Source organism: Nilaparvata lugens, chromosome 11 (genome assembly GCF_014356525.2).
Source record: "Nilaparvata lugens isolate BPH chromosome 11, ASM1435652v1, whole genome shotgun sequence".
In the NCBI taxonomy this organism is placed as follows: domain Eukaryota; kingdom Metazoa; phylum Arthropoda; class Insecta; order Hemiptera; family Delphacidae; genus Nilaparvata; species Nilaparvata lugens.
The window spans coordinates 37,146,486-37,160,926 of NC_052514.1; positions in this window are offsets into that span (position 1 = coordinate 37,146,486).

Sequence of the window (14,441 nt, forward strand, 5' to 3'; positions counted from 1 at the left end):
ATTCATGTATGATGTAGTAGCCTACAGAAGAAGAGATGGACTAATCTAAGAAATATATTCATTTTTTCAGTACATCTTGATGTGTTTATTTCATGTTATTCATAATAATATCTTCTTTTTCTGATCACTCCTGCTAACTGCTTCAATTCAGGTAGTTTTGAATAAAACAGCAAGTGACATGAAGCTGATAAAATTGTGTTTGATGGTTTATACTTGAGGGATTTTTAAAATTATATTCAACCCAATAGCATCGAACTCTTATTAACAACTTTATGGTTCTGTAAGGCTTCTACTTTTTTGGAAATAATAACATTATTTAACATTGCTGACTAGCAAATGCTAGAGGTAACGTGTAGTTAAATAATAGACTTGAATTGGATATAAAATAGGGTATCACAATTATGTATTGCATTAAGAATTAAGTAATAGTACTTATGTACTGCATTGAAGGGGTAATAATTCTTTGAATATGAAAAATAACTCAAGCAAAAGTTGAAAATATTATGTTCCAAGCCACATCAAATATAATCACTTTCAATTCTACCTTCTAGGCTATATTTCCAAGGTTTTGATTAAAATATAAGCTTTTAGAACATTATAGAAATAAGAGTTTGAATGGCTACTCTAGTTCTAATTAATACCCTAATAAAGTATTATTTTAATAGGGCAACTTTAATGTTTAATTATAGAAAATAACTAGTAGGCCTACCCTAAAATATTCAAATAAGCATGAGCATGCAGTTTCTAATTATGTCATTGTCAAGAGGTCCTTATTGAACAAGTCGAAACTAATCATGTTTCATTTTGGAATATCACAGGGTACTAGTTACCTTCTATAATCAATAGATATTTATCCATTTAAAATAGGCTATGTTTTTTTTAAAGTACCATAACAGAACCTGTTTATTCTAGCAATATATAGTTATATCAACAATAATTATTAGAATTAGTTCGCCTGTTTGAATACACTTTGTACATGTCATATGTGTTACAGTAATCTATAATAATAATTTTTAATATTCGTATAGCTTTTACTGGTGAGGAGTCCCTAATTGAACCTTGCCTGAAAAGGCATATTGATTTAGGCAGGCAATGGCCTCACGATTCTTATTAAGTATATCAGCCGGGACCGTACCTATCCAATGATCAAAAAGGGGACTGCTAAAATAAAATTGCCTAAAAAACGTTTACAATATTTATTTCTCTTGGTGTAATATAACCCGTAGATTCCAAAAATGCCAAAAGTAAAAGCACTCATTTATTAATTTGATTTTTTTTCGATAGAGCTTCAATAGGCCGCTATAGGCCTTTGAAGTTAAATACGGTACTCATAGTAGGTAGGCCTACCTATACACGATGTGATTCAAAGAACATGCATTGACTCTGAAAGCAATTGATTCTAGTTAATAAAATAATTATAATAATAATATATTATTAATAATGGAATGCTTCTAGTTATAAAATAATATCTTATTAATAATGAAATACAATCAGTTACTTCAAATAATTCACCCTTACAAATTTCAAGCATAGGAAATGAAAAGTTAACTCTTTGATTGACATGCCTATAAAGCATAAAATTTAGCATAATGAAGTGACTAATAATTGTGGAAAAGTTATCTGAGTATAAAAAGCAATTTATTCACTTTACTGAATTAAATATCCAATAATCATTTTAGAATTACCTTTTGGACAACCCAAAAAGTTTATTACCCAAACACATAAAGCAAAATTCATGTCAAAGAACTAGTTCTTTGAATGTTACTGTTTCTGCCCGCTTGGGTGCGCTGCAATCGATTCTGCTTCTGCCCGTTACGAAAACACAGCTTTAGTACCTAATTGAATTATTAGAAAAGTTCAACAGCTGAGTCATAATGTTGACACAGTCCCACACACATGAACTCGCTCACTCACTTCCATCATCAACAGACGACGAAATAATTATTATCAGCTGTTTTACCAAGAATGAATAATAATTATCCTTTTAATGACCTTTAGCGAGTTTTCCGAGGGATGAGACCTAGTGCAATCGAATCTTTATATTATAAACCCACTATGTTCTGAATTTCGTGAGAACGTTAGAGCCGTTTTCGAAATCCGGTGAAATACATACATATAGACATCTAAATAACATTAAAACATTTAAACATCCAAACATCTAAACATCTGAACATATCTATATATTATATAAAAGCGAAATGGCACTCACTCACTGACTGACTCACTCACTCACTCGCAGAATTAAAAATCTACCGGACCAAAAACGTTCAAATTTGGTAGGTATGTTCAATTGGCCCTTTAGAGGCGCACTAAGAAATCTTTTGGCAATATTTCAACTCTAAGAGTGGTTTTTAAAGGTTTAAAGTTCGTCTTTCAGCATGTTATTCTTATTTTCTTAATTATAATTGAAAAATGTCCATACCATATGTTAATATAGAACTATAATCTAGAGAGAGTACCTCTTCGAAACAGTTGTTAACTGGTAACTAAATAAATAATTTTGTCAGGTTGGCATTAAGTTGAGTTGACTTTGTTAGGTTGGCACCAACTTCAAGATTGAAATGCATTTATCGCGGAAAAATTGATGGGGCACTGCTACTCCAATCAGAGCTATTCCTGGGAATATTATATTACTAGCTATCAGGCTCGCTTCGCTCGCCATATCCGTTTAGCCAGACGTTTAGTCTGGACCCCCGACTGGATCGTCCTAGCATATGATAACAATGCTCAAATGAAAAATGCAGGCGAGCGAAGCGAGCCTGCTGATCTCATTCTTGGACGATGCAGTCGGGGGTCCAGGGGGCGGAGCCCCCTGGCTTGACGGATATGGCGAGCGAAGCGAGCCTGACGGCTAGTAAACATATAAACAGAAGTTGCTCGTTTAATAGTATAGGGTATCAAAGTTCTTGGTCATATCCATATTCACATTCCTTCAACGAAATCATAACTTTATCAATTCAATCTATAAATTTGATTCGAAAATCATAGGAAAGGTAGTGGACTAACAATGTCCATGAAACCTTCTAAATTAATCCTCATCTTTCACAACAGGAAGCCATAAATAGTGGCTGTTATCAGATCACTGGCGTTTATTTCTGTGTCACACACCACTTTCGGGCCGATCCAAATCCACAACAATTAAATTGTCATTGGAATGTTGTCAAAAATCTAGACAACAACAGTCGAGAATAACAACACAGACAACAAACGCATAATAAACAATGATAAGTGATGCATTCTTGATGCACTGGTGCATCATACAGCGCACCTACCGGTGAATTGAGCAACTAAATGGCACATGTGCAGTGCTTTGATAACGGATTGAATTGCTTCCAAAACATTCAGGCATTTGGCAGGACTTCATTCAGTTGCAAACATATATTTCATTACCATCTTCTTATTCTGCTCTCTGTTTTGCTATCTAACTTGTGCACTTTCTACTCATTTGCGTTATTCTCAATTATAATTATCATTACTTATTCGAGTTCATCTGGTTTCCTGAGGTTTTGCTCTCTCTTTCTTTCTCTCTCTCTCTCTCTTTCTCTCTCGCTCTCTCTCTCTCTCTCCCGGTCTTGTGTTAATGAGGAGGATATTTTAAATCGTTCTTAGAGAATCGACAATTATTTGTTGAAACACCGCCGATTTATGAAGTTATATCACATTATTATATTATCGTTATTCTAATTGCATTCAATCTTTATTGTCATTGATTAATTGTTTATACTTCGTAAAATTTGTTGAATAATTAGCATTACCGTCATTTAATGTGAATTAGTGTATAAGTCAGTAAAATTGTAACATACATAAATAAAGAAATCTCATCTAATCTAATCTAATCTCTTGAAACTTGGTAGAGAGCTACTGGGAAGGATATTTCTAATATTCTTTCCAAAGAATGGACATTGATATGTTCAAAGCTCCACCAATTTATGTAGATGCATTAAAATATTATCTTGTATAGTTGTTCCAAATTGATTTTTTTTCATATCATAGTAAAGTTCAATATTATTTTCTTACTTTATGTTATGTAAATTCATCTAAAACTTTGCTGTATTGTAAGCTATTGTATATAAGTGTATAAGCCAGTATGTATTGTAATCTACATAAATGAAGTACTCAATCCAATCAATCAATCAATCAATCACTCTCTCTGTTTCTTCAACTCTAATCTACGGTTTTTTTATGTTTGTTTTAGTTGTAACCTTGAATTTTATGGGGGGTTAAGTGTAAGAGAGGACAGGCTTCGCCCTAACTTCGCCCTCCCAGGTTTTGAATAAAGGGAGCTAATCAATCACTTCTCTCACTCTCTTAAATCGTTGGCTGTCTTTCTATTCCATACTCTTTGATTTTTCCTCCTTTAATGCCTAGCATTTTCTTCAGCTTCTTTCTCTCACGAACTTTATTCTGCTTTTTGATTTATTTTCTTTCAATTCATTTCTCCTCCTCCTCCTCCTCCTTCTCCTCCTCTCCTTCTTTGGTGTATTGTAAGCTATTGTAATTTTGCTGTATTGTAAGCTATTGTATATAAGTGTATAAGCCAGTATTAATTGTAATCTACATAAATAAAGTACTCAATCAATCAATCAATCAATCTTCTCAACCTCATTCTCCTCCTTCTCCACACTCCTCCTACTCAACCTCTTTCTCCTCCTTGTCCACCTCCATTTATCCTTCTTCCTCTTGTCCTCCACTTCCTTATACCAGGTGATCATCTCCCAATTTCTTCGTCTTCTTCTCCTCGTTCTCCATCTTTCTCTATTTCTCCCAGTTATCCTCTCTTTCTATACCACCCTTTTTCTTCCCCCATTTCACTTCTCTAATCTAATCTTCCCCTCCCTCTTCGTCTCCTTCTTCATCTTCTATCACTATTTCTCCCAGTTATCCTCTCTTTCTATACCACCCTTCTTATTCTCATTTATTTATTTGTGGATATAATAACAAATCATATAAATATGATTGGGAAATCATGTAGCGTTTCTCCTCTAATCTAATCTTATACTTCCTCTTCATCTCCATCACCATCTTTCTCTATTTCTCCCTGTCATCCTCTCCTTCTCTACCCTCTTCTCATCTTCCACATTCCACTTCAATCCACATTGTACCTCTCTACTTCCTCATTCTACTTCCATTGCACATTGTACCTCTCCCTCTGATTCTCCAATTCTCTTCCTCTTATTCTCCCATTTTCTATAATATGTCTGCACAAAGCACACAATATTTCACTAACCCTGTGTTATAAATTAGGAGGCGTTGAGCGTTTACTCGTATATTGTATAGTAACTCTGCCTTGAAGACGTAGATTCTAATTTGGCCATTAATCTTTCCTCCTCCTCCTCTCTCTTACTCTCTCCCTCCCTCTCTCACACACGCACTCTCTCTCTTTCTCTCTCGCTCTCTGTCACAAATTAGTCCGGATTCAATTAAAATGCAAGCCGGGCAAAGAATGTGCATTCATAAAATGTGAAGCTTTCAGGAATGCGGCGCTAATCTAATAAATATACCAACAGTGTGGTACACAGCCAAATTTCAAGTGATGGCATTCTATTGTAGCTCTAAGTTTAGAATGAATCGGACCGGATTCATATATTATGTGATACTAATCTAGTATTCTGGAAATAGGTACTCATTTATCAAGAATCTTCTATATCTCACTAGCCGTCAGGCTCGCTTCGCTCGCCATATCCGTTAGGGCTCCGCCCCCTGGACCTCCGACTGGATCGTCCAAGAGTGAGATCAGCAGGCTCGCTTCGCTCGCCTGCATTTTTCATTTGAGCATTTTTATCATATGTTAGGACGATCCAGTCGGGGGTCCAGACTAAACGTCTGGCTAAACGGATATGGCAAGCGAAGCGAGCCTGACGTCTGATTGAAGTAGCAGTGCCCAATCAATTTTTCCGCGATAAATGCATTTCAATCTTCAACTTGGTGCCCACCTAACAAAGTCAACTCAACTTAATGCCAACCTGACAAAATTATGAATTAAGTTACCAGTTAACAACTGTTTCGAAGAGGTACTCTCTCTAGATTATAGTTCTATAGTAACATATGATATGGAAATTTCAATTATTATTAAGAGATTGGGAGAAGAAGAATATACATGCTAAAAGACAAACTTTGAACCCTTAAAAACAACCCTTAGAGTTAAAATATTGCCAAAAGATTTCTTAGTGCGCCTCTAAAGGGCCAACTGAACATACCTATCAAATTTGAACGTTTTTGGTCCGGTAGATTTTTAGTTCTGCGAGTGAGTGAGTGAATCAGTCAGTCAGTCAGTGAGTGCCATTTTGCTTTATATATATACTTCTGCTATATCTGGGTCAGATTATATCGATGTGTGTAGATTATATCCACGTTATAATGGGGCTGTGGAGAAAGACAGGGGAAGAGAGTCTGTCTTGCCACTGCTTTCTATCCTGGAAGATAGTTTGCACCAGTATATCTGGTGTAATATTAACTGTTCATTCTTGTTTAAAATAATCATTTATATCTTATTCGTCAAGTAGATAATATAATCTATACTATAATTAAGGAAAGAGTTGGCTTATACATGAGGAGCTCAGGGACTAACATTTTAAAAAGTTTAGACAATCATTGTTTGTCAAACAAAAAACTACTGTTCATCCAAACATTTTCAGTGTTCGGTGTAAAACATAAAACCTGTTCTCCCCACTTACAAATATTTTGTTTGGTGACGCGTCCACACTGGTAACGGGCAAACATTGTTTGTCAAACATAATACAATTATCCCAGACTGTTTCAACAAACATGTTTGTCGAACATCTATTTAGTGTGTACACGGCTTAATATGCATTGCATAACTTGTAGCTTCTTTGTGTTTTCAATTTCCGGTTGTATTTTCAAAAATTTCTGTGAGATTCCAGAACTAAATTCTCTACGAGAATATTAATTTTTTTTAAGATTCTGTGATCAGGATTTATTTGAATAGGTCCATACATATCCAGGCTTAAAATGGAAAGAGTTTATTTTATTCTGTTTCAAATTCAACTCTCTCGCTCTAAGAATGATGTCCACAAACGCCTTCAAATTTCTCCTCGTCTTGTTTTTTAGTTTCTTTGTGTTTTCAATTTCCGGTTGTATTTTCAAATTACTGTAGGATACAGAACTATTTTCTCCACGAGAATATTTTTTCTATGATTCTGTGATCAGAATTTCTTGAATAGATCCATACATATCCAGGCTTGAAATAGAAAGAATTTATTTTATTCTGTATTAAATTCAACTCCCTCGCTACAAGAATGATGTCAACAAACGCCTTGTGTTGTCAATTTCCGGTTGTATTTTCAAAAATTTCTGAGGGATTGCAGAAATGAAATTCTCCACTAGAATATTCTTCTCCAAGATTCCATGATCAGAATTTATTTGAATAGGTCCATACATATCCAGGCTTGAAATAAAAGAATTTTCTTTATTCTGTTTCAAATTCAACTCCCTCGCTCTAGGAATAATGTCAACAAACGCCTTCAAATTTATTTATCAGATTGAAAACAATACAATAGATGAATATACAATATACAAAGAAGGTACCTACTCAGATTTATATTTTTAAATCACTTTTTGCTATTAAAAAGAACGAATAGCAGTCAGAATGGCTGCTTTAATATTCTGACTGCTAGTCGTTCTTTTTAATAGCAAAAAGTGATTTAATAATAAGCAGTTCGTGATGGAAAACAACATTGAAGAATTATTTTTTTATTGATATTCAAAAGTAGCCCTAAAGAAAAAATACACAATGAATTATTACTTATGAATAATATATATGTAATAAAATACACACAAAGATACCAGTTTATTTATAAGATAAACAACACTGATGTGAAAAATTGGTAGATAGAATACTAAGTCAATCATTATGTAATTTTTCCTTCCAAATTCAGGTGATGACAGTTCAAAAAGTAGGATATGCTTCCTTCACTCGTCCAATAATTTGTCATGTGAACACAGATAATACACTAAATTTAGAATTTATGCAGATTAAAACCCAAAATATCGGGAACCGAGCTTCGCTCTGGAGTACAAAAGCATAAAAAATTTATTACGAAAAAATAAATTATAATAACATTCATAGTTCATACAGAAATGTATGAATTGCTTACAAGCCAGAAGGGAGGAGAAGTATTGGCAGACCAAGAAAAAGGTGGGAGAATGTTTGAAGGCGGAACAGGTATTAATGCCTACCCCTGTAACAAGACGACGACGAGTTCATACAGAAATGTTCTATCTAATCACAGTAAATTGAGATTAATTCCCAGAGGAATGCAAAAAATAACCTCACAAAGGCCCAGTTGCACAAAAGCCGGCAAATATTTTATCCTGATTAATTTCACGTGAACCAAATCAGAGAAGACCATTTCAAAAAATGGATCTACTGGAATTAATCAGGATTCAAAATACCCGGCGTTTTGCAACCGGCACTAAGTACCTGATCTAATGAATACAAAAGTTCAACATCTGAGTCATAATTTTGACACAGTCCCACACACATGAACTCGCTCACTCGCTTCCATCATCAACAGACGACGAAATAATTATTGTCAGCTGTTTTTCAAGGATGAATAATAATTATCCTTTTAATGTCCTTCAGCGAGTTTTCCCAGGGATGAGACCTAGTGCAATCGAATCTTTATATTATAAACCTACCTATTATAAACCGGTTCTGAATTTCGTGAAAATCGTTAGAGCCGTTTTCGAGATCCGGTGAAATACAAATCTATCTACAAATACATCTAAAAATCTAAACATATAAGCAGAAATTGCTCGTTTAATAGTATAGGATTATAACGAAATCGCACTCAATAAGTACTAGAAAACTATAAAATATTGAGATACTTGAATACTACAGATTTGAATTAAGACATAAATTCTATGAAGAGCACGTTTTCAATCTAAGTGCAGGTTTCACAAAAGCCGGTTAAATCTTAACCGTGATTAATTTCACGAGAGCCAATCACAGAAGGCCTTTTTTTATGAGACGGCTTCTCTGATTGGTTCTTATGGAATTAATCATTGTTAAAATTTAACCGGCTTTTGTGCAACCGGCACTTACACTTGAAGGTGAGAAATATTAGGATTGTTGTTAAGAATGCTACTTTCTAACATTATTCAATTCCTTCCCATAATTTTCAATTATAGTACCAATTTAATTCACATTATTCATGAGACCCATTTCGAGCTCCAATGGTAACTATATATTGATTTCAACGGATTGTTCAAATGAAAAAGGAAACCATAAGACTGTCATAGTGTCAGCCAATGAGAACGTGTTGTGGGCGTGGACTTGTACGAGCACCTGAGCCTACTCGTTTGTGATTAGTCGAAGCTGTGTGACGTAGTAGATCTCCCAGCTGACATTGAAACGAGTATCGACCAATAGAATTGGGGATAAGCGATCAATGAGCATACTGCCATCTTCTCACAAAACTGGCCTTTCTTTTGGAATTTGTATACTGAAGCTATAATTATACAATAAGTGAAAAAATGAAGTTCAACACACTTTCAGCTTCCAACAAGTCTATAGCGAGGTCCACGTTATAATGGAAGTGGAGAAAGATAGGAGAAAAACTGGCATACATGTCAAATTTTGATATTCTATTGAGGCCAATCAATATATTCTATTCTATGATTAAACATTGAAATAGCCCTATTAAAATACTCTTTTAAGGGGTTGCGTACTATAAAAGACCTCTCGTTCCAGTAATATTCAACAAATAACTTTGGGACCTCTGCAGTCTGCATGCGAATAACTTTGAAAAGTTTTTGTGATGGAAGTTGTGAACGAAAACAAGTTTCATAGGCTGGTCTAGGCAAATGAGTAAATATAACTCACTCACATTTACAGCAGCACGTTACTCATTTCATCTTTGTCGCTGATCTATTGTTGTTTGAGATGAATTTCCGTCGGTTGTTGAAAATATTGGTTATTGGGTAATAAAAGTAGTAACTTGGAAATGAAAAGTGGATTGCTTTTCGTAAAGTAGGGTATGTTTTCTGTATAGCGAGGTCCACGTTATAATGGCAGTGGAGAGAGATAGGAGAAAAACGTTGCTGATCCTCTCTGTCTTGTCAATGCTTTCTATAGATACTAGCTGATACAGGTTTATTGATGTAATATTAACCGTTCATTCTCGTTTAAAACACTAAACTATATTTTATTAAGCAAGTAATTATATTTTTCAATAATTTAATAATGAACTATCCATAATTAAGATGAAATATTTTGTTTATTTATTATCATTTCTACATTGTTAAAAGACAATCTGGCAACAGAGCAAAGCGAGAAAGAGATAGCGCTATCCGCTTTGTTGAATGAGAGACAAGGATAGCAATACCATTGCTAATCGAACACTGCCATTATAACGTGGACCTCACTATATAACCTTTGATCATATAAAACACTTTTTTTAAGGTTTCCTAAACGTTCTAAAACTAGTAGTTCTGTGAACAGTAGACCTCGCGCTCAGTAAGTTACATTGACCTGTTGTTATGTTTTCTCAAAAATCAATAAATAATTTATCAATTTAAAATGTCTAGAAGAAATCCTAAATAAACATAGAGCTTCCTGTCCTACATGACGTGTAGTCCCGGAATGTGAGTGTGAGCGCTGTTATCAGGTCTGGCTGCAACTGTCTACAACGTTGATGGAAAGATACATTTTCAAGATGTTCGATGTTTTTGAACGGGTAGTATTATAGTCCACTAAATAGCTGATTTATGATGAATAATTCTATAGTCTAATTTTTATTCTAATATTGGCATATAAACGAGCCTCCTTTTTCCTTTTATATTATCCTAGAAATGCAAAATTTCCAAAAACCTTGTATATACGTCGACGCGAAATTTAAAAAGGAACATAACTGTCAAATTTCATGAAAATCTATTACCTCGTTTCGCCGTAAATGCTCAACATATAAACATATAAACATTCAAGCATGCCAAACCGTCGACTTGATTCTTAAGGTGCGTACAGATTTACGCGCCGCGAACATGAGCAATTCACTTTTAATCAGCTGATGCCAAGCTTTTTATATCCTTATCTTACCGTTTCTGTAAAAAACATATATAATCAGCTGATTGGAAGTGAATTGCTCATGTTCGCGGCGCGTATATCTGTACGCACCTTTAGACCTCACTTCGCTCGGTCAATTAGTAAATAGTATAAGTTTCGGGCAATGGTGTGAGTTTTTCCTCTATATTATTTTGTCTGCTTCATACCCTAGTAGCTCTGTGAACAGTAGACCTCACGCAGTATTCTCATCCACAAGTACCTGATTGAAACTATAGACCTTATTGAAATACAGCAATAGACTGGCTTCTCCACACATCTGTGTAATCACTTGTCAGCTGATTTATGATGAATAATTTTATAGTCTAATTTCTACTCTAATATTGGCGTATGAAGGAGGCTCCTTTTTCATTTTATATTATCCTTGAAATGCAAAATTTCCAAAAACCTTGTATATACGACGACGCGCAATTAAAAAATAAACATACCTGTCAAATTTCATGAAAATCTATTACCGCGTTTCGCCGTAAATGCGCAACATATAAACATTAAGAGAAATACCAAACCGTCGACTTGAATCTTAGACCTCACTTCGCTTCGTCAATTAATAAATAGTATAAGTTTTGGGCAATGGTGTGATTCTTTCCTCTGTATTATTTTATTTTTCTTCTTCATCCACTAAATAAATAAATTGGAGCAATCTCCACTGAATTAGAATTCTAGACTAAAATAGGACACTGACACTTAACAATGTAGCAATGATTAACAACCGAATAATTTTAAACAACACTTCATTTTATAAAGATTTGAATCAACTAACAACAAGGTCCACTTGGCTACGGATCTGAGGTTGTCTGTGGATCCTTTCTATTACGCTATAACCGGAACGCCTCGATTATACGTCTCCGGAACGCCTTGTCTGTGACAAACCACCAAAAATATACAAGAAACAACAAGGAGAAAGAAGACGAAAATAAAGAACAAGAAAAGGCGCGTGTATTTAAGCAGGGTGGGTGGAGTAGAGGGGGTCACTGCTACTTATTAATGGGGTCACTATAAATAAAATTCCTCTAAACAGTTTTTGTTTGTAGAATTTCGCCGGAAAATAATTGGGCCAGTGTCATCTACTTAAATTCGCATCATTCAACTATATAGTTAAATCCAGCTGCTAGCATTGGTCGAATAATAGTGAAATTCACTTCAAATTATTAGCATTAGTTGAATCATTCAATTCTATAGTGAAAATGACTTTAAAGTTCAAACTGTCGGCATGAATTAAATCGGTCTGAAGAGAAAGGGAACATGCCAAAAATCAGAATTTTTCAGGGAAGAGAAAAAACTGAATACAGGTAAAAGTATTGATAATTTCAACATTGTTTTTTGTCATTAGGGTGCAAACTCTTTTAAGACAACAATTTTAATCCAGTATACGCTGAATCTTAAAATTGAGTTTTTTGTTAACTTCCTTTTACTCATGATGATATTATAAATGATCACTCTTCAACTTTTAAAATAAACACCTCAACCGAAATCAACCTCAAAGCAACGCGTGAATCAAAGGTAACCTAACAATAGCATAGAAATCACAACTGACAAATAGTTGATTTTCGAATGTTCGGGGTTGAAAGGAAATATGTGTGTCATGACTAGTTCCCTTTCACTCCAGTACAGCAAAAATACGATATCTGTTTCTCGTATAAAGAGAATGCTGACATGTTCCCTTTCAGCTCCAATCGATGTATCCCACAGTAAACAACTCATTCAACCATAAAAAAGAATGAAAAATTTTGACATGTTCCCTTTCTCCTCAGGCCGATTCAATTATATTATTGAATGAAATACATCGACGCTATCTACTCAGAGATTGCTGACAGATTGCAGTTTCAAAAGGAATTTCGGCTGAATGTTTTTTTTTTGTAGACTGTGTTCTAGTTTAAGAGAGGAATGATGTTTTTTATGATGAAGCCTTCAAAGAATTTAACGGGTGTTTTCTTTTCAGTGGTATCCTATTATATTAAGCGAGCAATTTCTGTATATATTTGACCGAGCGAAGTGAGGTCTAAGATTCAAGTCGACGGTTTGGCATTTCTCTTAATGTTTAAATTAATATTTGAATGTTTAAATGTCGTTGCGCATTTACGGCGAAACGCGGTAATAGATTTTCATGAAATTTGACAGGTATGTTCCTTTTTTAATTGCGCGTCGAAAGGTTTTTGGAAATTTTGCATTTCAAGGATAATATAAAACGAAAAAGGAGCCTCCTTCATACGCCAATATTAGAGTAAAAATCAGACTATAGAATTATTCATCATAAATCAGCTGACAAGTGATTACACAGATGTGTGTTTGAAGGACATTAAAAGGATAAATACGTCCTTGGAAAAACAGCTGGAAATTTTGTCATCTGTCGATACCGTAATGGAAGAGAGTGAACGAGTGCATGTGTGGGATCATCCAGCTGATCTCACGATTATCTAGAAATTTTAACCAACTTGATTAAAATATTTGATTTGTTGACATGACATGGTATATAATTATCATTCAAAATGAAAGTAGGCTATATCGGAGTTTTCAAAGTTAATCATTATTTGACAATTTTAAGTGATTAGTGAGTGTTATTTTGTTATTCAATTTGGATTGTAGACAATCTAAATTAGAACTTTTTTGTTTTTGAATGATTGGGCTGAAAAATGAACCTGAATTCAAGGATATGGAACATAACCTACTTTCTGAATTATTTATAGTGTATAAATAAAAATTTGGGGAAGAAACAGTTTCGGGCTGTGCCTGTTAGTCCTTCCTCAATCATTTTAAAGAATTGTGTTCTGTTTAGCAATAGTTTATAAATAAATAACGAGCGAAGCTCGATGCCCCGATATTAGAACTTTAAACTGCAATAAAACAACATTGGATTATTCGATTGACATAATTTCCGTTAATATAATCTTCTGACAATTATTAATTTTGAATTTTATTTTATTTGTGATTGCATATGATTGCCGCACGACTGGCTCGGATGTAGTCCAATCTGGACGTCCAATTTTCTATTACTTTTTCCATCATTTGTGTCCGTATATCCACCCCGACACATATTATCATAGTGGGGTATCATAATTAGAACTAAGTTTAGTATTAGCAACTTTGGTATGTATAATATAATAATTATGTATATGTTTTGTCAATAAACTCCTCTGGTTGCAATTCATTGGCAATCAGAGAAATTATTATTATTATTATTATTAGTCGTAGAGCTCCCGAAGTGGAAGACGCTAAGTGAAATCATGATCATCGATTTTTATTAGACTTGGCGGTTTTCTTGTTCGCCCACCAGCTTTTCATTATCTGAGAAAATGCAGCTTTTCTTTCTTCACTCCATCTTGTGCCAACTCTTGGTGCTTTTATCTCTGGAATAATTTCCCAT